Source organism: Dysidea avara, chromosome 1 (genome assembly GCF_963678975.1).
Source record: "Dysidea avara chromosome 1, odDysAvar1.4, whole genome shotgun sequence".
Taxonomy (NCBI): Eukaryota; Metazoa; Porifera; class Demospongiae; order Dictyoceratida; family Dysideidae; genus Dysidea; species Dysidea avara.
In genome coordinates this window covers 5,648,110-5,672,388 of record NC_089272.1, presented here as the reverse complement: position 1 = coordinate 5,672,388, position 24,279 = coordinate 5,648,110, and the positions used below count along the sequence as shown (strand labels likewise).

General features: G+C 37.8%; 1 protein-coding gene and 1 long non-coding RNA gene across 3 annotated transcripts in view; one reads left to right on the top strand and one right to left on the bottom strand.

The window, feature by feature from the left end:
- The window catches only part of LOC136254295 (uncharacterized), an 86,773-nt gene extending 85,976 nt beyond the window's left edge, over nt 1–797 (bottom strand). The window contains exon 1 of the mRNA XM_066046963.1: nt 699–797. The gene's annotated coding sequence lies outside the window, so the exon portion shown is untranslated. The remainder of the gene's footprint in view (nt 1–698) is intronic.
- LOC136254613 (uncharacterized) overlaps nt 1–24,279 on the top strand; it is a 522,347-nt gene that overhangs the window by 257,950 nt on the left and 240,118 nt on the right. The gene's annotated exons all lie outside the window — the stretch shown is intronic.

Here is a 24,279-nt window from a genome sequence, read left to right as displayed (position 1 = left end):
GTTTTGTCAGACAAGGTTATGTGTAGACGTGTTTTTTTTTTGTCAAACGCACATGCAAAACACATTTAACTTGTCTCTGGTTTGTACCGTAACTGGGGCGTAGCACCACTTCTTTCTTTCAGAATGCGTGGATTGCAGAGGTGCTTTTCAAACAGTTCTTGATTTGAAATGCTGCATAACACATTGAACATAGCTGAAAATGAATACTTCACTTTTCAGATGATAATTGGGGTGCGCGGTGCCATTTCAGATGTGGTATGCGTAGGCCCACCAGTTATAATAATTATTTACAAAAAAAGTTAACAAACAAGTACACAGAAAAATCTGGAATTTTCAACTAGAGTAGGGACCATGGCACATTGATAAAAAGTATTGAAACAAGCTGGAGTAGTACACGATATTAAATCACAGTAAAACAATAAAAAGTGTTATAGCCCCACTGTGCATTTCCATTATAGTATCTTGTGCACAGTAGGAATATAACACTTCTTATTGTTTGACTGTGATTTAATATCGTGTACTACTCCAGCTTGTTTCAGTACTTTTTATCGATGTGCTATGGTCCCTACTCTAGTTAAAAATTCCAAATTTTTCTGTGAACTTGTATAGACCAAACCCATAGAGTAATGGCCTTGTTCATGTCATACTATCCAACCATGTTATAATATCTTGAGAGTCACATGGTGAAAACAACTTACACCATCTGTGATACACAAATCAGCCTTGTATTTACTAATCAGTAATGCTGCACATTGACTACTTCCCTCAAAAGCTGCTACATGCAGTGGTCTCCATCCCTAGATAATACAAATATGACATCAACACTATGAAAATAGTTTATAGTGTAGTTATGTATGTATCAAGGACACATATTATGTTATATGTACTGAGTTGTAATTATTTAGTATTATTAGATTAATCATTTGTAGTTATCACATATGCATCTAATGATTATTATTAACAAAATAATTCAAAATTATTATTTCATTGAAAATTTGCTGTGTGCTGTGATCTACTTTGTGAGTTAACATGGCATAAATCATGATGTTGCATGGACTATTACATAAATCATTAATTGTGACATAATTTTAGAAAACTGTCGATATCCGCCCAATTTCAAAATGCATTTTATTTGTTCTTTGTTTTCTACAGGGACAGAGGAATGGACTAGCTAAGTTTCAGCTTCATAAGTTAAGCAGCATTGGAAATACACCACTAGACAGCCGGGCGAGTAAATTAATTAATATGTACAGAAGCTATCGAGAAAAGAATCTACAGGTACTTCCATATACCATCATTACTCACTGATACAACGGCATACAGAATCGAATCTTTGCTCATTGTGTTCGCCATGAATTTGTGCATCCACCAAGGTATAGTGCATGTTTACTCCACTGTGTTCGAGAAGGAAGGCAAATACACTGAAAAACAATTGTCGGTAAATTATTTCATCACTGTAACATAAACAAACATCTGTAACTTTGAAATCCTTTCGTGTATGGAGATGAAACAAAGATTTTTGTACTCCCTATGAAAAGGCGAACACGATGATGCCGTGGATATATGCATTGGAGGCTTAATTCGCCCAATAATGAGGCAAAAAAAATTGCATAATTTTTTCGGGAGCTTGCATTTTTACCCTTAGTTTTTAAATGCGTTTTATTACAAAAGTACTATTGTGCGTATATCGACGGTTTTCCAAAATTTGGTCACAATTGTAATCAATCTATTGTAGCATGGACGATTTAATGAGGCATAAACATAAGGGTATCCCTGATAACATAATGAGGTCACCTGGCATCACTGAAATTTCCAGAACCGACAAGTAGCCCATACTTACAAAACAACAAACAATGGAATCAGTAAACAATTTTAACAAGATTTTGTAAGGTCATGTATTGCTATAAAAAACTGTAAACTGTTTTTAGGGGAGTTTAATGATTATTGAGGCTGAGTTGAAGTGCTGCAAACTAGTGATCCTACATTTGGTGATCACGTTGAGATAGCTTGTTTTAGAGAAGGTCAAGAAGATGCTTGGATGAGCAACCCAGGAAGACTTAAGAAGGAAGTTTTTTCCCCTTGAACTCTAACAGACTTATGCTATGCCACTGCAACAGTTGGAAACTGCCTTAGAACTCCTTCCCAGAGCTACTGGTGATGACTTGAGGGTCATGTTAGAAGAAAAACTAAAAGCAATGGCCAAGAATCCTTCTAGCATCCAAGTTGTAGTGGATGAGCAAGAAGATGGGACAGAGAAACTCTCCTTACAAGGTTTGTTGTTAAGTATTTGGACTAACTCCACAGTCCCTTCTTTAGCAAGTAGTATTTAGTAGAGGTCAAAGTGGAGCAGTTTACAAAAACACAAGTTATAGAATTTAAAGGAAGCTCAGTGGGAGATGAAGGCTATGACAAAGAGTTGTCAGAACTAGAGGTAAAGTTGCAACAGCAGTTGGGAAGCTTTGCAAAAGAGATCCAGTACCTAAAACTGTGTTTAGAAGAAAAATCAAGTTAGTTAAATGCTGTTAAGTGTGCTTTGGTTAAAGAGAAGACTGTATTAGAGGAGTTGTTCAGTCAGAGAACAAGTCCTTACAGCAACAGCAACAGCTCATGACTGCAGAGAATGTGAGGTTGATTGAAGAACTTCAAGCTGAGAAGGACAACTCTAGTAGACAAACTGTGAGAAGGTAAAGGAATTTCACCAATCCCTGTCAACTAGCATTTGTGAGCTCAGATGAGACAAGAGGTGATCCTTGTGCAGTGTCATTGGCCAGTGAGATGAATACAATCCAACCCCCATTCCAGTATCTCTAGTGTGAGTGAAGTCTTACCAAGAGTGAGTGATTCTTTGTCAAACTTACCTGTGTTATAGACTGTGTCAAGCCTGTCTTATGGTGGTTTAGCTTCAAGCCATGCATTACCCACATTGTTCAGTTTTGGGGACACCTTCAGGCCTCAGCTACCAAGTAATCAAGGATTGGGGAGCCGCCAGACATTATTAGAGACAGCAGGAGACCTTCACACTTACCTGTACGTGGTTCAATCACTCAGACCAGTAGTACATCATTAGCAAGTTTGCCTCCTACCTTAATACCCACTACATCAGTTTTACGTATGCCTGCAGTGCCTCCACAAGGAAAGGTTCCACCAATTGATTCCTTCACAGCAGAAGATCCAGAGATATAATTTGATGATTGGCTGCCAACTTTGGAGAGAGCCGCCAAGTGGAACAGGTGGAAAGAGGGGGGAAACTCTGATGCAATTGGCTGGGTATTTCAGAAACAGAGCACTTAAGGAGTGGAACCTGCTGAGTCAAGAGCATTGCAACACTTACCAGATAGCTGTCCAAGCTCCCTGAGCACATCTGGACCCAGGTAATTAGACATTGGCTGCATTCGATTTCTGCCATGCTGTTCAGAAAGACTCAGAATTTGTAACTGACTATATAAGACACATTGAGTGTACTTTTCAGGTAGAGACAGGATGCCCTCAGAGACATGAAATGTTTTCTTCTATGATCAGCTGTAAAGTGGCCTCAACTTTGAACAGAGTAAAGTAGCTGCTGTGTCTGGTACCCTTAACTGCTAGGAATGAAGAAAAGAGGCTAGCAGAATTGAAAAATAGACAGCAATATGGTAAGGGTCAACAAAAGTACACAAAAGATACAGAGGGAAAACCCTACTAGGAAATCTGTATACAATGTTGATACCAAGAGAGTTAATTACAGACTATCCAATAAACATCAGCTCAGGTGTTACATCTGCAACAGCCCTGGTCATCTGGCAAATGAGTGTAAAGCTCAGAAGTCTGAAAGTGAAGGAAAGACAAGTCATCCAAAGAAGACAAGAGTTTTTTTGTGGAAGTAGTCACTTGAGATGTAGCTTACCAATAGAAAGTCATTTTGAAAAAGTTGTAGGTAAGTTGTTTATGACTCCAGCTACAATCACAGCCCAAACTACATCTAAGATGGATGATGGTGGTTTTCAGAGTACTATCATTAAAATCAAGGGAATACCTGTAACTGGAATAATAGACACAGGCTCAGACATCACCATTATCAGTGTGGATTTGTTTAAGAAAATAGTTGCAGATGCTGGATTCAAGAAGGAAGATTTTAAGACTGCTGATAAACAAGCCTATTCCTACAATAGACTGCTCACTGTTTTAGATGGACAGATCAATGTTACACGATCAGCTTCAAAGACAAGGAGGTACACACCACTGTGTATGTGAAGACTGAGCATCTGATCAACTACTATTGTCTGAGTCAGTTTACCAGCAGCTGGGGATTATTCATTATCACCCCGATGTTAAGCCACTTGACAAACCAGAAGCAGTCAGCCTCCAGTAAAACCCCTAAATGTAATATCAGGCTGACACAAACTGTTAGATTGCCAGCCAGAAATTTGGCTGCTATGCCAGTGGAGACCGATGGTAAGGAAGGTACGTTACTTTTAGAACCTGTCTCTAGGCTAGTTGATATAATTATGTATTGAAGATTCCCTGATAGATGCAAGCAAGGATGGAACAGCAATGGTTGTGGTATTAAACACTGGCAAGACTAACCAAGTGCTAAGGAAGGGAGAAAAGTTAGAAATTGCCTATGAGGTGAGTACAGTTAATTCTCCCGATATGATTACAGACTCGCATGTTCAGACTGTATCTTCCAGTGATGAGGTGGATAAAGACTTACCTGGCATTGATGAAGGAAGCAGTGCTATAAAGAAGCACTATTCCAAGAGAACCTAGAGTGGAGGAGAAGGCAACTGAAGTCATTGTGTGATGCTAATCCAATTCAATCACAGGAGGAGAGGGAAAGACTATTGGAGAGATTGACTGTTCACCATGAAGTGTTCTCTTTAGAAGAGGAGGAGCAAGGAGAAATTAGTTTAGTTGAGTACACCATCAACACTAGAAATTCAGCTCCAAAGAAGCATGCAGCATGCAGAATTCCCTATACAGCCAGACAAGAGATTGCTAATCTGTTTAGTAGGATGCAAAATGAAGGGAGTCGTACAGTGTTCAGAGAGTCCATGGGCTAGCCCTGTAGTATTGGTCAGGAAGAGAGATAGTAGCTTACATTTTTGTGTAGATTACCATGCTTTGAATTCTGTAACAAAGGCTACTCTCCCAAAAATAGATGATCTCTTTGATAATTTGGGAAAGGCTAAGGCTAAGTTTTTCACTACTCTAGAGCTAGCAGTAGGATATTGGCAAATCAGAGTGTAGGAAGGAAGCTGAGAGCAGACCGCCTTTGTCACGCATCAAGGCTTTTACATGAATTCAAGGTGATGCTTTTCAGAATAATGTATGTTCCCACAGTATTTCAAGGCTCATGCAGAAGGCTTAGTCTGGACTGATGGCTGAAGCAGAAGAGTTTGTAGCATTGTATTTAGATGATGTACGTAAGTGTACTTTCTCAATCCCTGTAGGCTCACCTGGAACATTTGGTGAAAGTTTTCAATTGTTTGAAGGTTTTGAATTTAATGTTAAACCACAAGAAGTGCAGATTCATGAGTGAGGAGATAGAGTACCTTGGCCACATTGTGACACCTAAGGGACTGAAACTGAACACGACAAATTTAGATGCTGTCAGAGAATTTCCCATCCTTAACACTGTGAAACAACTAAGGCTTACCTCTCATTGTCAGCAGTTCATCCTCAATTATGCCAGTATCACTCAACCTTTGTACCATCTAACAAAACAAGGAACACCCTTCAACTGGACTGCTAGTCGTGAACTGGTGGATATCATCTGTAAGGCAAAGCAGAATGGCTGTCATGCAGATGCCCTGTCTAGACAACCAGTGCTATCTCCACCCATGGAAGATGACTGTGCCAAAGAGGTTCAAGGGGCAGTTCACTAGCAGAGAAGTAAACAGTGATGATGATACAATTACAGTGGATCCTCACAAATCCAAACTCCCCCGGGATCAAAGGCTGTTCAAATTACTAAAATGTTCAGATTTGTAAATCATCAATTAACACTGTGTTTTATTTTTATTGACTAAATAAGTATATAAGTGGTCTTCACATACATCAAGTTTTACAGTACAGTGTATACATATAGGTAAGTTTTTGGGGTTGAATGAAAGTAAGTGCCAAGAGTAAGTTGCTTAGCATTACTAAAACGCTTTTGTGCAGCTAGGTCTCTAACATTCTTTAACACCATTAGTGATGGAGCAGTGCACTCATCTTGACATTTATACCTAGTTAAATACTTGTAAAGTATAGTCACTTCTTCACATGTGGCCACTTGCTGAGAATAAGAAGCATCATCACCATCGTTACCTTCCACCATTTCATCTGGAGTGGTGGTGACTTGATTGATTATTTCTGCATTATACTGATATCCTGCATCATCAGAACCTTAACCCTACCATTCAGAAAACTCCTGATCTGATATATCATTGACTAGAGAATGCAACATCTGTTGGTATGCAGCATGATCATTCTCAGCAGTGGTGTCTATTTCCTCAGACTCAGTGTGTAAAGTAGCTGCTGTATCAGTGGCTCTTTGATTTTTCTCTGGTTCTCCAAACTTCAACAGTTTATTCCATATCTTTTTGAAGTTGACGCAGGGATACCATCCCATGCACTAGCCACCATATCAACTACATCTTTCAGGTTTATGGATTTGGCATACTCAACCATTGACTGCCCATCTTTATCTTCTAACAGTAAGTTGTGTAGCAAAACATCTTTTGTCCCTGTTCTTCAGAGCCCCAAGTACACCTTGGTCCATTGGCTGAGTCAGTGCTTTTGTACTGGGTGGCAGAAACATAGCTTTTATACAGCAATCATCACTCGTCAGACTTCCAGCTTAAGGATGAGCTGAAGCATAACCAAGCAACAGTAATGCTTTGACTTGAAGGCCTTAGTCTTGTAAATGCTTTTTAATGCCTGGAATGTGGCAGAAACATAGCTTTTATACAGCAATCATCACCCGTCAGACTTCCAGCTTAAGGATGAGCTGAAGCATAACCAAGTAACAGTAATGCTTTGACTTGAAGGCCTTAGTCTTGTAAATGCTTTTTAATGCCTGGAATATAATGGTAATAAAAGCAATCCGTAAAACAATTTACAATCAACCCAAGCATTCCTTTGGTTGTAGTAAACAACTGGCAATGCCTTTTTGTTTAGATGTTTAAAACACCTATGGTTGGCAGCCTAGCCCACAAACATCAGTGGAAATTTGGGGGGTTCCTGTAGCATTACTACAACCCATTAATGTCACACATTCCTTTTGTTTTTTTCATCCCAGCAGCTTGTTTCTCTGATTGTGCCACAAGAGTTTTAGCGGGCAAACTTCAATAGTACAAACATGTTTCATCACAGTTATACAACTGCTCTAAAGTAATTTGGTTTTCCTCCATGACTTTCTAAAGATCCTTTTTAAATGGTGCCACCTCATTTACACTACATATACTGCTAATGCATCAACAAAGTTTAAACAAGTTGATGTGTTACTTCTTTAAGAAAAGATGTTCAGTTACCCAATGCTACTGCTTTATAAGAAATTAATGATCATCGGAACTAACACATACAGTGTAAAAATATTTATTAATTCATCAAGACACACTACCTTGTGTCATGTAACCAAAAAAGCCAGTGCACTACACCATGGGTATCTTGACAGGAAGAAATTTTCACTCATGCATATATCAATAGTTCCTTCTCCGAAGCACAGCAATTCTGCACTATAGCTGCCTGCCTTCCTGGTCCTATTGTACTATGAGAAGTGATCTAACGGTAAATTATTTATCAATGCCTCTTGAAAATGTAGAAGTTTTGCATAACCCATAGACTATATTGGCATGCCAAGCTCATTGCAAACTGCTGTATGTAATTTTGTAACATGATTACTATGCTCACCATCACACTTCTTGCTATAACATTGCTTAACCAGTTGAAAATGTGTGTAAGACTTTAGAAACTATCAAAAAAGAGTCTGTCACAAGCAAGCCATGCGCGTATACTCACCAGGATTTCAAATTATAATGCAACTTTATTTAGGAGTTATGTATTATACAACGTACAGTATATCACTTTAACGTGGACATACAAAGGTGTCCATTCAGAGTTAAGCCCACATTGAGTAACACCATGGAAACATGGCTTGCCCATGGCTTTGATGCCCAACCAGTTAACGATATGATATGCTTTGACTCATTATCATTGAGTGACACAGAGTGTATAATTATGTGTCAGTAGTAGCGAAGTTTCAACTAGTTGACAGTTACTAAACGATGGATTATCAGTAAAATAATCATTTGGACAATGCGTGGAGGCATATTTCTACCCACCACATGTCAGCCATTGAGAAAATCATGGAACAGCACAGAGTAGAAAACTAGATTTAAATAGGTGAGCTATAGTCCTAACTACTTAGTATAATTATATTAGCTTGCTGTCACAATAGTAGTACAAAATACACAGAAATACGGTTTAATGTAGTACAAAATACTAAAATAAAATAAAACTGGATCCCACAGTTGCAATATTTGTGGTGCTGCAAACATAATGACGTCTGAACAATGTTCTAATGGCTATTAGCCTAAGCTATTAAAACCACTAACAATGATGTACAAAAGATACAGGATGAGTGCTCTGAAGTTCTTTCACCTATCAGGTAAGTGTACCTAGAGTGATATTTATCACATATATCACAAGTGTAAAGGGTTTTGCTGATCTATATACCCTTAGCTCTAGCCCTCACGCTTTAGGTGGATATATCAACAAAATCGCTCGCAGGTGCACCTGTATGACTATTACATAAACAATTTCAGGCTAACAATCTCAAGCACTGTTTTTTAGAACTTATAACACAAACATCACCCAGAGATTACACATACATATGTTTCAAAATGTGACCAGATTTGTGAAAGGGTATCTTTTCCACACAGGCAAACAAAACGATGTAACACTTCACTCCCTACACTAATTAACTTGCGTTTAGCATCAAAATGCAGCCAGATATTTTAGTTCCATTTAATTCAGGCAAATATATGCTATGATCAAAGAGTTATGAAGCTTCAAACTTCAAAGATGGGTCAAAGTTTGTGTGTAAAACAGGTACATTTTTGCAAATCCAGTCACAAATAATTCTGTGGGTATTACAATTGGACTTTGTGTAAGGTGAGCAATATGTTATAGTTAAATGCCGTTGTTATGAGGATGATATCATTGCTACTACGCAAGTCTGGAGCAAAGTTGAGGATGAGTGTAACAACAATGGTATTATCCAATTCAGACCCGTAGCCAGGGGAGGGGTCCCGGGGGGTTCTGTAGAACCGCCCTCTTGGAAAAAAGGTCCACAATTTCAGTAAAAGATCCACAATATTAGCAAAAAGGTGCATAATTTAACCAAAAAGGTCCACAATTTTACTATACAAGTCCAAATCTTCAGGAGCAAAAGTCCATTAGCTAAAGTTTACTAGATACCACTAATAATAAGCTAAATTAAGTGCTCCGAGTAAGTAATTCTGTGCTTGTATTAAATGCAATGCAAGATCGAGGTACTCTAATAAAGCAGTCAACCACTCTAATAGAACAATCACTTTAATAGAGCAGTCACAATTACATTAGCTACTTATTTTACATGTAGAAGCTTTCATTAAAATATAAGATTATGGTGGACAAGCTCCTTGATGCAGAGCCCACGAATAGTATCCATGCTTCAACTCCATGCAATGTGTAAATTTCATTGTTTAAGACACCCTTTGTTCTGCTCCACTGCCCTCCCTGTTGATCATGGGAGAGTGCTCAACCTTTCCCATTCTTATTCACTGTGACATTCTAATATATTATATTTAGATACATGCATGTGCAGATGGTATAATTACAGTAGCAGTAGAGATATTTTTCCAGATATCATCCATGCAGCTGGTCTTCAGCTTACCTAAAAAAATTGTTGTTTTTATTGACTGAAATGCATCTATTTTCAAAAAAATTTCTGAGGGGGCATGCCCCCAGACCCCCCTAGTTTCAGCATGCGAACACACACCATAATATAATTTGAATCATGTCATATAAAAAGGTCCACTTTTCTTCTAAACGAATCTACCCAGATAAAAAGTCTGGCTATGGCCCTGCAATTATACCTATTTTATATCCCAGTGCACAACAGTTTACAGATAGTAAAGTAAGCTCCTGCTTGAGCTTCTGTTTCTAGTGAGTTGTTAGTGTGTTTAAGATATTTGACAAAACAAGGCTTCGACGCACAAAGCTTTGTTAGGAGATATGGCGATTTTAAGGAATCATTGTGTAATAACTTCCCAGTGCCTACCGCTGTGCAAACAAAATTTGCACCAATTGTTCGTCTGTTCACTAGCTATCACTGAGTGGGTGTATACATTTCTGATACCCAAAATTTTCCCTGTTTTGAGCAGCTTTTTTCGAGCGGGTAATAATATCACAGGTGGTAGTAATAGGGTGGGAAGGTGGGGGTAGTAATAGGGTGGGAGGGTGGGGGTGGATGGTGGTCTTAATATACGGGTATAAAATGAAGTAAGAAGACGATTGGAATCCAGAGGCCAAGTTTGGGTCCTCCATGGCCCTCCATGGCCCTCAAATTACTCCAAATTGACTGAGAACACTATTGGCGAGCTCTCTGTGAAGTCCCAGCTCACTACACACCATTATCACAAAGCCATGGCCATTTAATGGTGCCAATCTCACACTTGTGGCTTTGACAGGGTCGGAAGAAAGCTGCTACGGAAACCAGACCTGCCAGTGCTGAAGGAAGTACAGTGTGAAATATGATAGTGTATTAGACCAGCAATCCATTTCTGGTAAAATTGTAAGTTTGCTTTTGTGTGTGTGGAAGCCTTGTTATGTGAAATCCGGTCACATTTGGTTTGAATTTAACTTTGTAGCTTCTAGATAAACATTATATGTGACTGGATCGGCAAGAACCACATTATCTTAGCACATTTTCGATTTCCATTATTACATTTTCTTTATTTAGATAGCCAAAGGAATGGTCAACCAAAGGTTCAGTTCTAGAAGCCTTGAAGTTTTGCACTACAAAGTGGCAAACAACAGGAAAATCGGCCTGTACAGTGACAATACGGAAAATAGACTACAGCCGTTTAATTATACAGTCATAAGTTACAAATGCAGTCCTCTATCAAGACAAAATTTACATTCTCTATGAACAGGCGGATCCATTGCTGGGTAGGTTTTGTTTTCCAGACCCTTCCTATGACCAGGGTGAAGGCAAAATAAGAAAAAACGATAGCAAATGACTTACCAATGCAAGGCAGACTAACACTCATGTCTTCCGTCTCCTAGGGAGCACTGGCACGAAACAAAAAATTCCAAATTTCTCTTGCTATAGGGATCACAACGGAACCAAGGTATTTGCTGTTACCTACTAATGGTCATGATCATCCTGAAAAATACAGACAATTTACTATAAACGTGTTCTTGCTACACACAAACATGTGTTTTCATGTTCATTTATATGTTGCATGAATGTAGAGATAAGAAGTGTACGTTTGTAAGGTTTCCTTACTTCAAAGCTTTTCAAAAATGTTAATTATGGTGGTTTCACCATTGTAATTTTTAATGGTACCCATCCTAAAATGAAAATGCATGTGTAAGCATCACCACACCAAATTTGGTGCTTTTATCACAAAGTGAATGATCATATGACTTAGCAGCCCCACTACAGGAGTAACAGGTGAGTTGTTAGCAAAAACAACAAGCAGTTGCTGTTACACAGTTCAGGTGGAATGTAACTCACCTTAAATTAACAACCTTGACAATGTGAAAACAAGCTCCACTAATAATTATTATTTGTTTCTACTCACCTTACAGCCTGTTACAAACATGGTCTTTTCTTTGTAGATATGGGTTGAACAGCCATGAAACTTCAATAATTCTACACATCAGTATATCATATATCCATTCTATGGCTTCTTCGCTTGGTGCGAATGCTGGAACAAGGCTCTCATCTGCTTGTAAACGCCATATATTTCGACTTGCAAATGGTTTCCACTTATTGATATGTAGAATGATTCTTGTAATAGTATGCTTTCATCATGTGAAGTATTGAAGCTAAAACTTGAGGTTACTGAGAGGTAATGCGTCTTCTGTGGTCCACTAAGTACCACCAATTTCTTGCCTTGAGAGCAGTTCTACGCTTTATGCTCTCTACGAGTGATAGATTCCTGTATGTGTAGTTTATTACCATGCAAAATTAAGTACTAGCTTTTAATATGTCTTAAAATTGAGACCATATTGAGACACAGCAGATTGTTGTCAAGAATGCACGTTATTGCTTTAACGCCACCTTAAAAGTATACACCATCTTATTTTCCTGCTTATGGAGAATTAAAAATATTGTTTTGCTTCCATAGACCAAACAGTATGAGTGTGACATGTGTTTTTTGTTTATGATGCAGTGAACGTAAGCAAGATTGTTGTTAGTTTCTTTAATTAAACTTCCAAATGCATAAGTCACTACAGGGATAGAACTATACATTTGTTGATTGCTAATCCAAGGTGAACCTTTAAGTCAAATTCCAACATTGTACACAAACATAAATAGAAGTAATAGCTGCTAATATAAGCACCTGCAGTTTATTTCAGTATAGTCTACTGTTTAATGCTACAGTGTATAATTCCAAAACTATTCACCACAAAATGCTGAAACGTTGGTGATCTATTCCTTGCACATGTAGATAATGGTGAGAAAATAAAAAAGAATTGGAAGTTGTGCTAACCAAGTCATATTTTTGCTGAGACAGTCACATATGTGACCAGGCCTGCGAAAATAGGGCATGAGGGCACAAACTACACTTTTTCACATAACAGTTCATATCTCAGTACTGGAACACAATATTTGGATTCTGTAACTTGCATCATAAATACTGTTGCACTGATAATCGGTTGATTAATTTTACAAGTATCGGTATCGGCTATGAAGTGGAAATAATTTGCCGATTAAACAAAACCCACAATCAATCGTTAAATTGACGGCAATGAACAGGTGAAAGTAAAGAAGGTGGTGAATGTAGCAGTAAGTGGTTTGTTGTAACTGTTTTGTAACTGTTTTGGCTTGTTTGTTTGCACAAGTATGGTTGCAAGGCTATAGTAGGCTGTGTATATTTATCGACCGCCCACGCAATTAGTTGATCACTCTTCACATTGGGTCTGTAGTCCCACTAAAAGCACTGTTTGATAAGCTGGCTTAGCTGTTTTATAACTACTTGGCTTCCTTTTCCATGAAAGGAGATAGTAGCAAAACTGTATAAAACATTGTAAAAGTCGGCCGCCCACGTAATTAATTACATTGATTACATCATCATTACAAATGCAGTTTATACATTCTGCTCCTCCTCCTCTGTTCTGAAGAATTGAAGAATGTTGGTAAATATCGGCATATCGGTTACAGGAATAGGCAAATAATCGGTATCAGCAAATGTGAAAAAATGCATATCGGTGCAACACTAATCATAAAGTCAATTAAATGCATACTAAGAGCTCAGAATTGCATTGATATAGCATAATAGTAAAAAATGTTATGAGTAATGAAAATTTGAAAAAGTAGGCAAAAATTACTCTGCAGATGGAGTCAGTGTATGGTGGCAACTTCACACATAATTTCAGCACAATTGGATTATTGCATGCAACTATAATAATATTAAAGCGCAAAAATTTAAAGATGGAGTGTATGAACCAGGCCATGATTTCATTTACAGTCTGTTCTGTGTTTTGGTCACTACCTGTACAGCCACCTGGTCAGTAATAAGTTTCTGACCGCAATTTTTAATTTCACATTAATGTTCCCATCCACTCTTCAAATTGGTAGTGTCTGATCACTGCATTGGACTATTGGACTGAAGATTCTTTTGGTTTTACACAATGTTAAGCATATGGTTACAGTAAACACTTGTGACAATATTTCAACACTGAGTGGTAAATTTGAAACCGTATACCCTAAAGTGAGAAAGTGCAATACTATGAAATATGATAACCACTATGTACAGACTATACTACAGATTACTGTAGTACAAATATTATGAGCACTGGGTATAACTAAACTACAAAACTTTAGTGTAAAAGTCTTTATATATGGTATGTGTCAAAACAAAGTGCAGTGTAACGTAGCTGTAAACGTAGCTGTAAACGTAGTTGCAGTTTAACTGTAGCAGCAGTAAAATGTATCATAGTATGACATTGTACTACAATATTTAGTATGAAGTGGTACGATGGAAACTACAATCACGCTATGCCACATTTTTGATGGGTAGGAAGCAACTAGCTGATTGTTAATGTTTATTACACGTATGTATTCAGTTTTAGCTAGCTATGTAGTTACTTTATTCTTGTTATACTATATTGTTTCTCCCTACACAGGTATTCAGCGACCTTCAAATAGCACTCTGGCTATGACAGGACAACAAAATCTATCAGATGTTCTTGTATGAGCTGCTAGCCAGTAGTGTTGTTCCAGTATCAGCTAGTTATTACAGTACTAGTTCCAGTTTTGTAACCATAATCTTTAAAATTACAGTTCCAGTTCTAGTTGTGGAACCATAAACTTTAGAAATACAGTTCTAGTTCCAGTTCAGGAACAATGACATTTAGAATTATTCTTCAGTAGTATTACCAAAAGCCCATAATAAACTAGCTATTTAATTAAAAAATCTAAATTGTTAAAAGGAAGTAGGGATTGGTATTATATAAATGCTACAGGACGTAAGGAAGCAAGCTCAAAAACGTTACAGCTGAAATGAGAAATGATCCAACAGTAAAAAGTAAGGAAACAAGATTAGACGACTACTTGCTAAAATGAGACTCACTTTAATGCCTACTTTTGGGTAGCTAGCATCTTGAAATGAAACCATCAAATTAGCCAAAAGTAGGGGTTAAAGTGAGTCTCATTTTAGCAAGTAGTTGTCTAATCTTGTTTCCTTACTTTCTACTGCTGGATCATTTCTCATTTCAGCTGTAACATTTTTGAGCTTTTTTCTTACTTTTTGTAGCATGTATATTATACTAATCCCTACTTCCTTTTAAAATTTTATATTTTTTAAATAGCTAGTTTGTTTACTTTTTTTGTCTAACTAGCTAGCTAGTGACATTATACTATTTTTGTTTTCCACATAGTGTAAATATCAATTGAAGCAGCAATGTTTTTACCCTCATATGCAATAAGCACCTCTAAAAATAATTATAGACTTGTCTTTTAAAGCTATTACAGCAACTGTTAAAGGCTTCAGCTGCATTTCTAATGGCCTAAATATTGAAGATTTTAAAGTAAAGCATTGCTGGATTGTTCACCATTAAGAGTGGAACTCTCGCTTTTAGAAGTCTGAATCATGAGGTGGATCCGCCCCTCAAGGACATTATTAGCTAGCTACCTCAAAAAAAAGTTAAACTGGTAATTAAGACTATATAGAATGACTACCCAGCATTAATGAATGCTAGAGATAACTCCTCAGGTACTACTTATGCACACGTACAGTACTCACATTTCGTTAAAATCATGTGTTTGAGAGCCCCGCAATTATTAATTATCCTTTGAGAAGAACAAAGAAGCAAATGAATGATGAAAGCAAACAGCACGGTGCAGTAGACAGAATGTAATCGGAACAACAGATTCGTGAATCCGCCATCATTACCTTAGCTATCTGTAATTTCTGGAGCTGTACACCTAGCGCAACCGGGTCTTACAGCAGGCAGGCAGGCAGACGAAATCCAGGTGAATTTCAAAATTTTTAAAACTCATTGTACATCGAAACATTCGATTTTTCACTTCGTTTAACTAAGGCACAGCATCATTACAGCAGTAATAATGTATTCCAAGTGGTTTTTTCAGGTAAAACTTATTGCAAGACCATTTTTTAAGGTGCAAAATTCCACAAACCATATGATTCCTTACCAACTCCTATTATACAGTACTATCATACTGTATGATTATGGACACTCACTATTAAGTTATATATGCTAGTCTTGCCAGGTTTAATTGTTTCATGTATGCAGCTAATACTGTAGTTATCAGCATTATTACACAAACAACTACAACACTAACACTAGTATAGAGTGGTACTAAAAGACCTGTAGCTAATAAATCAAACACTGAACCAGACATAACAATGTGACTGAGCCAGCATTGCATTTGGCATTCTCTTCTAATATTAAAAATACATACAGCTTTTATGAAGTTATATACTACATTGTGTGTTTTCGTCAGCAGGTAAATTCTGGTTTGTAAGAGCATAAAATCTTATTGGCAAAAGCTGTCTGGTTATGACCAATTCCAGTTCCAGTATTAGTTCCAGTACTTGATAAAATTTCTTTATAGGTCTAGTTCTAGTTCCAGTTTTGGGAAAGTAAAATTATAGTTCTAGTTTCAGTTTTAAGGAAAGCAAAATTTTTGTTCCAGTTCTAGAACTGGAACTGGAATAAAGAAGGGCTGGAACTGGAATTATTTTAGTTCCAGTAATGAGAACTGGAACAACACTACTAACCAGCCACACTTTCAGAGTATGTATAAACTAATGTGTGTGTGTTATGTGTTTGTTCTAATAGCTACACAGGTGTCTTCAAACTAAAATCTCCTCAGAAATCCCTGATGTATACTGACCTCGTCCTACAGCAATCACTATTTTTGCTGACAACACACATTTTATAAACTTTTGTTTGCACTTATCTATTTTTATAACTGAATATTTTGTTGTAGTCAGCTAGCTGCGTACATACATAAGTATATATACTACTTTCACACCTCACTTCAAAGGGAAGAGAAGGTGTATAAGTGGTATAATAGCACTGCTAGCAGTGCTCAGGAATGCAGTAACGAGAATAGGAGGTAGTATATACAAGTTATATCCCTCCTAGGAGTGATATAACTTGTATACACTACCTCCTATTCTCATTAATGCATTCCAAACATTCTCAGAAATCATTTGATTTCTTTGATGAAACTGTGTGATCTCCTCTCCTTTAATATAGCGACACTTCACAGGATCGATAGTGGGTTTCAGTTTTTGCAAAGTGAGCCAAGGCATAGATCATGGACTTGGGGAAGAAGATAGTTCATTGTTTTAATGAAGAAGGTCACAGGTTAGTTTATATTAAACATGTTACATTCAATAGTCACGTGGGGATGTCCCACAGACACTGGGTGTAGCGCTTAATTGATTTGGCCATTAGTGTTAACAGTATTCACTACTTTAGTTTATTCATGGCTAGTAAAGTAAGTACTTTAGTGGAGCTGAATCGTCTTTACATTGCCGTTTTGACACCTGGCGCAATGTCACACACATGTAGTGATTGGGCATGGCGCTTAATTGGCTAGGCCATTATAGCGCTGTAAACATATTCACTGCTTTAGTTTATTCATGGCTAGTATAGTAAGTACTTTATAGTGCACTTAAGCTTCATTATGAGCTGTTTAGCTCGTACTTGGGCTTCCTGTGTTTAATTGCGTACCCACAATCGAAGCGATCTGCATGCTCGTGATGATACACTTACGTTCGGCCTCTCAGCAGTGCCTTGTCATTGCTCTTACGATGTTACCCACAATCGAAAGTCACATGGTCCCATATAAATACACTCGCAAAGTATTCCTGCAGTTTCCATGTACACTTGCAGGTGATTCACCCAAGTGGAATATATTTGTTGTAACATGGGCACTTGTGATTTGCCTGAAATATACACACTCGCACTCGGGCTGCACCCTCGTGCTCGTGTGTATATTTCAGGCAAATCACTCGTGCCCATGTTACAACTACTACATACACTTACTTGGTGAGGTTATAGATCTCAGCACATATGTGGCTTGTTGATGTAAAATCTACAAAAACTTAATCAATATTTAGCTATATGAACACTACAAGTAATTCTAGGACACTGACATAGTTTTCTACTCAGTCTGCAGCCAAATACAGATGTTGCCTTTTTTAGGGTATACGCTATATATATTTTTAATAGATTTTTTTATGACTACTGAATCCACATGTACCACATCAAAAGAAAGAATGGTGCCAGGCATTCCATAAAGTAATTTTGCGTCTGAACACACGCCACAATAATCAATTACACACTGAAAAGTGAGGTGTCCATCATGCTTCATTTGTAGTTGTGTTCTGCTCGTTACACAGCATTACAAATGAAGAACAGTACAAGAAACTTCTCTGCAATGAATCCAGTTACTACAGAAAATGTGGGCAAAAAGCATGACAAAGCCAGAGGGAAGCCGTATCTCACTATCGCAAATTGACACCTTGCGTTGTCAGCAAAAAGAACTGGAACACAAAGGAGGACAAAGGTAAGTCCATGATACGTGCATTGTACGTACTACGGTTGGCAAAAAGGCACATCTCGGGACAAAGCAACGTCAAACAGTAAAAAAGTCAAGCCCATAGCCTTATCCATTGTCTAGTTATGCTTGGTGAAGGAATCAGTTTGTTAGTCAGTTAGTTAGTCAGAACAAGTACACAGAAACAGAAATTTTCAACTTGTAGTTACTTTTTACCAAACAAAGAAAAGTTGCTTTTGATGAATAACAAGCTTTCTGCATGTTCCGGTGATATCCTGCTTCTCCTTTCATCATAGATGTCTCCAGCTGAAGAAAACACCTCTCCGGATGTTGCTGTGGCAGTTAGGTAATGATTAGCTATCTGTGCTATAGCTGGATATCTACTGTGGTGTTCAGCCCACCAAGTAAATGGTTTACCCATCTTATAGTCAAGTACAGGCTCCCTTAGATAGTAGTCCAGTTCATTGGTAGATGATGAATCATCAGCACAGGAGTCATCCAAGATATCAGAAAACAGTTCTAACAAAGAACCCCGTTTCTGCTTTTTAGGTGATGGTGAGTCAGTTCTGTTTTCACTTGCTGAGGAATTTGCTTCTGAGTCACTAGCTCCTGATATCTTCCTTAATTCTTCCTGTATTGCTTCTTTTGCGATGCTCTTTGATATATTACTAGAAAAAACCTGTCTTTTAATCTAGGGTCTACAATAGTAGCTACCAAAAGCAAATAATTGTCTTCAATTCCTGCAAACCTGCCCTTCACGCTCTTTACCATTTCGTTCTTCATAGTCTGGAATCCTCTATCATATCTTCCTTTTCCCATGATTTTAACAGCACTCTAATCATAGGAATGACCATTGACAGGGTAGCTGTTTGTTTTGAAATAGCCTGAGTAATTTCTTCCACAGGAGATAGTATCAGTACCATTTTATGAGCTATTTCTAATTAGTTTGCTGTCAATTGAGGGATATCATTCTCAGCTGCATATGCAGCTAGATCCATCTTCTGTTCAAGAACAGACTGCAACATGTACAGAGTAGAGTTCCATCAGGTGGCTACATCCTGTCTTAGTGTATGCTGAGGTAGGCCTAAATTATCTTGAATTCTTGCCAACTTGTGGCTTACAACTGATGAATGTTTAAAATGGTCAATAATAGATCTAAACATGGCCAGTAAATCAATAACAACATGCTGTGTTAACAGTACATCATGTACGACCAGTTGTAATGAGTGTGCAAAACATCCATAACTAGGCAGGCCAGCTTCATTCATCGCTTTAACAGTGTTGCTGCCATTATCCCTCACCACACAATGTACCTGGTTGGTGCTGATCCCCCAGTCTTCCATGATCTTTGCTATTTTCATTGCTATATACTCTCCAGTGTGCCGTTCTTCAAGAGACTTGGCTTGTAAAATTGCAGAAATTAACTGAAAATCATCACTCACCCAATGAGCTGTCAAGCTAAGCAATGAATCACTGCTCACATTTGAGCTCCATACTTCAGTGGTAAAGCTGAGATATTTTACTACTTCGAGTTTACCTCTAATGAAACGAACCATCATCTCAACTATGCTTGGAATCACGGTCTCAGAAAAATATCTTCAACTAGGTATGTTGTACTTTAATTCCAGCACATGTATCAAGGCTCCAAAGTCGATATCATCAACAACAGGGTATGGCTGACAGTCTAGCGCAATCATCTCAGCAATTTTAATATGAACTGCTTTCGTTCGATGGTCGTTGATGTCCCAAACCTTGCGTATATCTTCAGCTTGAGGCAAAGCAACCTGCTTTAGCCTTGATTCACTGGTGGTCTGTTTATCATCTTGACTGCTTGTTGCTTCTTTCTCCTTCACCGCCGCCTTCATTACTTCATACTTCTTGTATTCCTCTGAATGATTTCGTAAATGATTAACAAGATTACTAGTTGTATAAACCTTCATATTATCTCCTCTTCGTGGCACTTCTTTCAAACATTCCCAAACAGATGGCAAATTTCGAGTCTTCCACAACCTTAAAAAATTCCCAAATAGGCGACTTCTTTCTGTTCAAAGCCATATTTGATTAAATGAGTACGCATGCATGTATTGTGGTAATCGGTTAATGCTGCAGGTAGGGATCCGATCCGATACCGATTAGTTGAAAACAAGCCGATATTCAGCATTTCCGATAGCCGATCCGATTATAGGAGCACCTCTAGCCATGACCACCACTAATCACAAAGTGCAGTTGGCACAAGCTGTAGAGGAGGAATATTCCTGAGTTGTGTACTACTGTGAGGTCTTTTAGCAGCAGCTTTGTGTTTTCTCCAGCTGCTATATCTTCTTAAACAGACGAATAATAGTGTCAACATGAGAAATTCCATTTGCCAAAAGGAGCCAAAATAAAAACTGGATTAAGCTACAATACACTCAAAATTATGCCACCTACATATAGCTACTGTATAGAATCATAAAGTATTCATCAAACCTTCAAGTGCTGCATTCAAACCTTCAAAGCATAAAATCAACATTCATTTATGCACTAGATATAACACATCTTATTGTTTTACTGTGATTAATATTGTGTACTACTCCAGCTTGTTTCAGTACTTTTATCGATGTGCTGTGGTCCCTACTCTAGTTGAAAATTCCAAATTTTTCTGTGTACTTGTTTGTTAACTTTCTTTGTGAATAATTATTATGACTGGTGAACCCACGCATACCGCATCTAAAATGGCGCCACACACTCCAATTATAATCTGAAAAGTGAAGTATCCATTACGCTTCGTTGTCAGGTATGTTCAACCCATTACGCAGAATTTCGAATCAAGAACTATTCGAAAAGCACCCCTGCAATCCATGTATACTGAAAGAAATGATGCCACGCACCCCAGTTATATCAATGATTGTCTGAAAAGTGAAGAATCTATTACACTTCGTTGTCGGCTATGTTCAACCCGTTACACAGCAGTACGAATCAAGAACTGTTTGAAAAGCACCTCTGCTATCAAAAAAGCCACTATGACAAATACGGACGTTTTCCGTTACGAACAGAAGCTATCATGTGCTATCGCCAAATCAACTATTTTCGCTGTCAGCAAAGATGAATGGGACATAAAGAAGGACACTGGTAAGTCCCAGAAGAATGCATTGTACATACTGCAGTATACCAAAAGGCACCTGTCGGGCCGATGCAATATCAAACAGTGAAAAAATCAAGCCTGTAGCCTTAGCCGTTATAGAGTTACGCTTGTCTGAAGGCATCAGTCAGTCAGTCAGTCAGTCACTAGAAAATTCCGTTAAATAATTTTATAAAAAAATTCCATAGCAACTTGTTGAAAGCATTTTGGGTCAATCTGAAAGCTTGTTGGGTTTAGTTTTACTTAACCAATACTGCCTCATCATTGTCAGGGGAAACCGAGGCTTTTTTTTATATTGTTTCTTGGGCCATGCCTACTCCTTTGTGGTCCCTACTATACAGTAACTATCATACTGTATGATAAAATTCTGTTAAATTGAAAAAAATTAATATCTCATAGAAACTTGTTGGAAGGGTTGTTGTCACTCTGAAGGCATTTATGGGCTTGGCTATGCCTAACCAATACTGCCAAGCTGTTATGAAGGAAATTTGAGGCTGGTTTTATGGTGATATTTTTGGAAAAGAAAGTCCAAAACTGCATGATACATGTACAGGCCTTAAATGAACATGTGGTCAACACAGAAAATCGCACAAATAGCACAAATAGCACAAATAGCACAATGTTTGCACATAATTTGTTTTGGGCAAACACACATGTCCTTGCAAAACCAATAGTGGTACCATAAAAGCTGATGTGTACATGTTTGTTTGTAGTGCTAACAATAACTGTCACTTGGTTGCTAGGAGATACTACATTTGCCCAACCAAGGATTTACCAATTCCACCTCCCCTTTGTGTACTGCTATCACCAACAGCTGTAATGACCACAGCCTGGTGATATGTTGCAGCTATGTGGTTTTGTCTAACCTCAAAACGTTCAATGAAAACTCCCTATTCCAATTCCAGCAGTGTACATAAAGTGCTCCTCTAGCTCATGTCTGTACAATTTGACTCTATGTCTGTACATTTGTGAATATGTAATGACATTTGTCCTCGGCACCTTAAAAATTAAATTAAGGCCTGCATGTACCTTATATAAAGCACTACTGTACTGTAAGATAGAAAGACAAGTTAACAAGATTTGAAAAGGTCACACTGAAACCATCTAAGAAGCCACTAAAACATTTTATCAAAGATACCTGAAAGGGCTCCTTAATGGCCTGTCAAGCTCATAGCATATTAAATTGAGTTATTATGCTCACAATCACACTTCTTGCATCACAACATTGCTATACCAGCTGAAAATATGCATAAATTTCAGTAACTGTCATAAAAGAGTCAGTCACAAGCATGTCATGCATGTATATGTGTACACATCTTCAAGATTTCAGATTATATAGTAAGTACTGCATAATTATACTGTAGCACACCCATGAGGTTTGTATGTGCATTGACACCTGATGACAGAATGATGTACAGTGGGACCTCCATTATCTGAACGCCTGTGTGCTAGTTCAATCACAAAAGTGTTCAAATAAGTGAAGCCTATTCATTTATATACAGAGCTCCATTCAACTATTCTAATAGAACATACATACACCTGTTATTGAAATACTCTAATAGAACAATAACTTTATAATCAAAGGGCACATGTCCTATTGTACTATGAGAAGTGATCTAAGGGTTTACCAGTAAACTATTTATCAATGTCTCTTGAAAATTTAGACCAAAGCAAGTTGAAATACTCAAATTTTATTGGCTACTTACAGGTATCTAAATCCTATAGATCCCTTGTTTATATCTCAATAGATCCCTATCTCTGGGGCGATGGTAATTATGCACCTGTAACATTGGTGATGCATGGGTGTTTAACTGGTTAGTAAGTGCCATTACAAGTTACAGGGGGCTTGTTCTACTCATAAACACTACATTTCTCATGTTACAAGTGGCTGGGAAGGAACAATAAGCAGCAGTGAAGGTACATGAATGAGCTGTGGTATAAATTAGACACCAAAACACAGGGTTCTATGAAATTTAGAAACCCTCAGGCCTTGTAGTAACGCCCTCGCTTTGCTTGTGCGCTACAACATAGGGCCTTTCAGGTTTCTAAATTCTGTAGAACCCTGTGTTTTTATGTCTAACAATAATGTAGACGTTTTGCATAAGCCATAGATTGCATGGGCTCATTGCAAACTGCTGTGTGTGATTTGTAACATGATCACTATGCTCACAATCACATTCTTGCTATAGCATTGCAGTGTAAGACTTTAGTTTCTGTCAAAAAAAAGAGTCTTTCACAAGCAAGCTATACATGTATACTCACCAGGATTTCACATTATAATGCAAATTTATTTAGAAGTTATGTATATACAACATATACCACTTTAACATGGGTGTTCAAAGGTGCCGCTCAGAGTTTAGCTCACATCGGGCAATATCTTGCAAATGCGGGTTGCTCATGGCTTTGATGCCCAACCAGTCAAAGACACAATACCCTTGACTCATTATTATTATTGAGCTAAGCAGAGTGTTTAATTATGGGTTTGAGTTTACAGGTTAGACTGGGCTCAGTGTCAGTAGTTGCTATGTTTTAACTAGTTTACAGTTACTAAATGACGAAATTTCAGTAAAATAATCGTTTGGGCAATGCATGGTTGCATTGCCCAAACGATTATTGGTTGCATTGCATTACTTGGATTTCGTGGTCTGGTTAATTGCTGCAATTAGTTTGACAGCTGATCTTGGCATGGCAGGACCAAGTTGTATTTAATCAGCTTGACAAGGCACCTACTACAAATACCGTCTGTGTTATTTTGTTTGTTTAAACTTGTTTACAACACTAACCGACAACTTTTCTGTGATAGGCACTCACACTGGCAGACTGGAGCTTTGTGAATTATCCCAGGGTTTAATGGCGGCTCGTGCATGCATTCAGAGGTTTGTTTAAG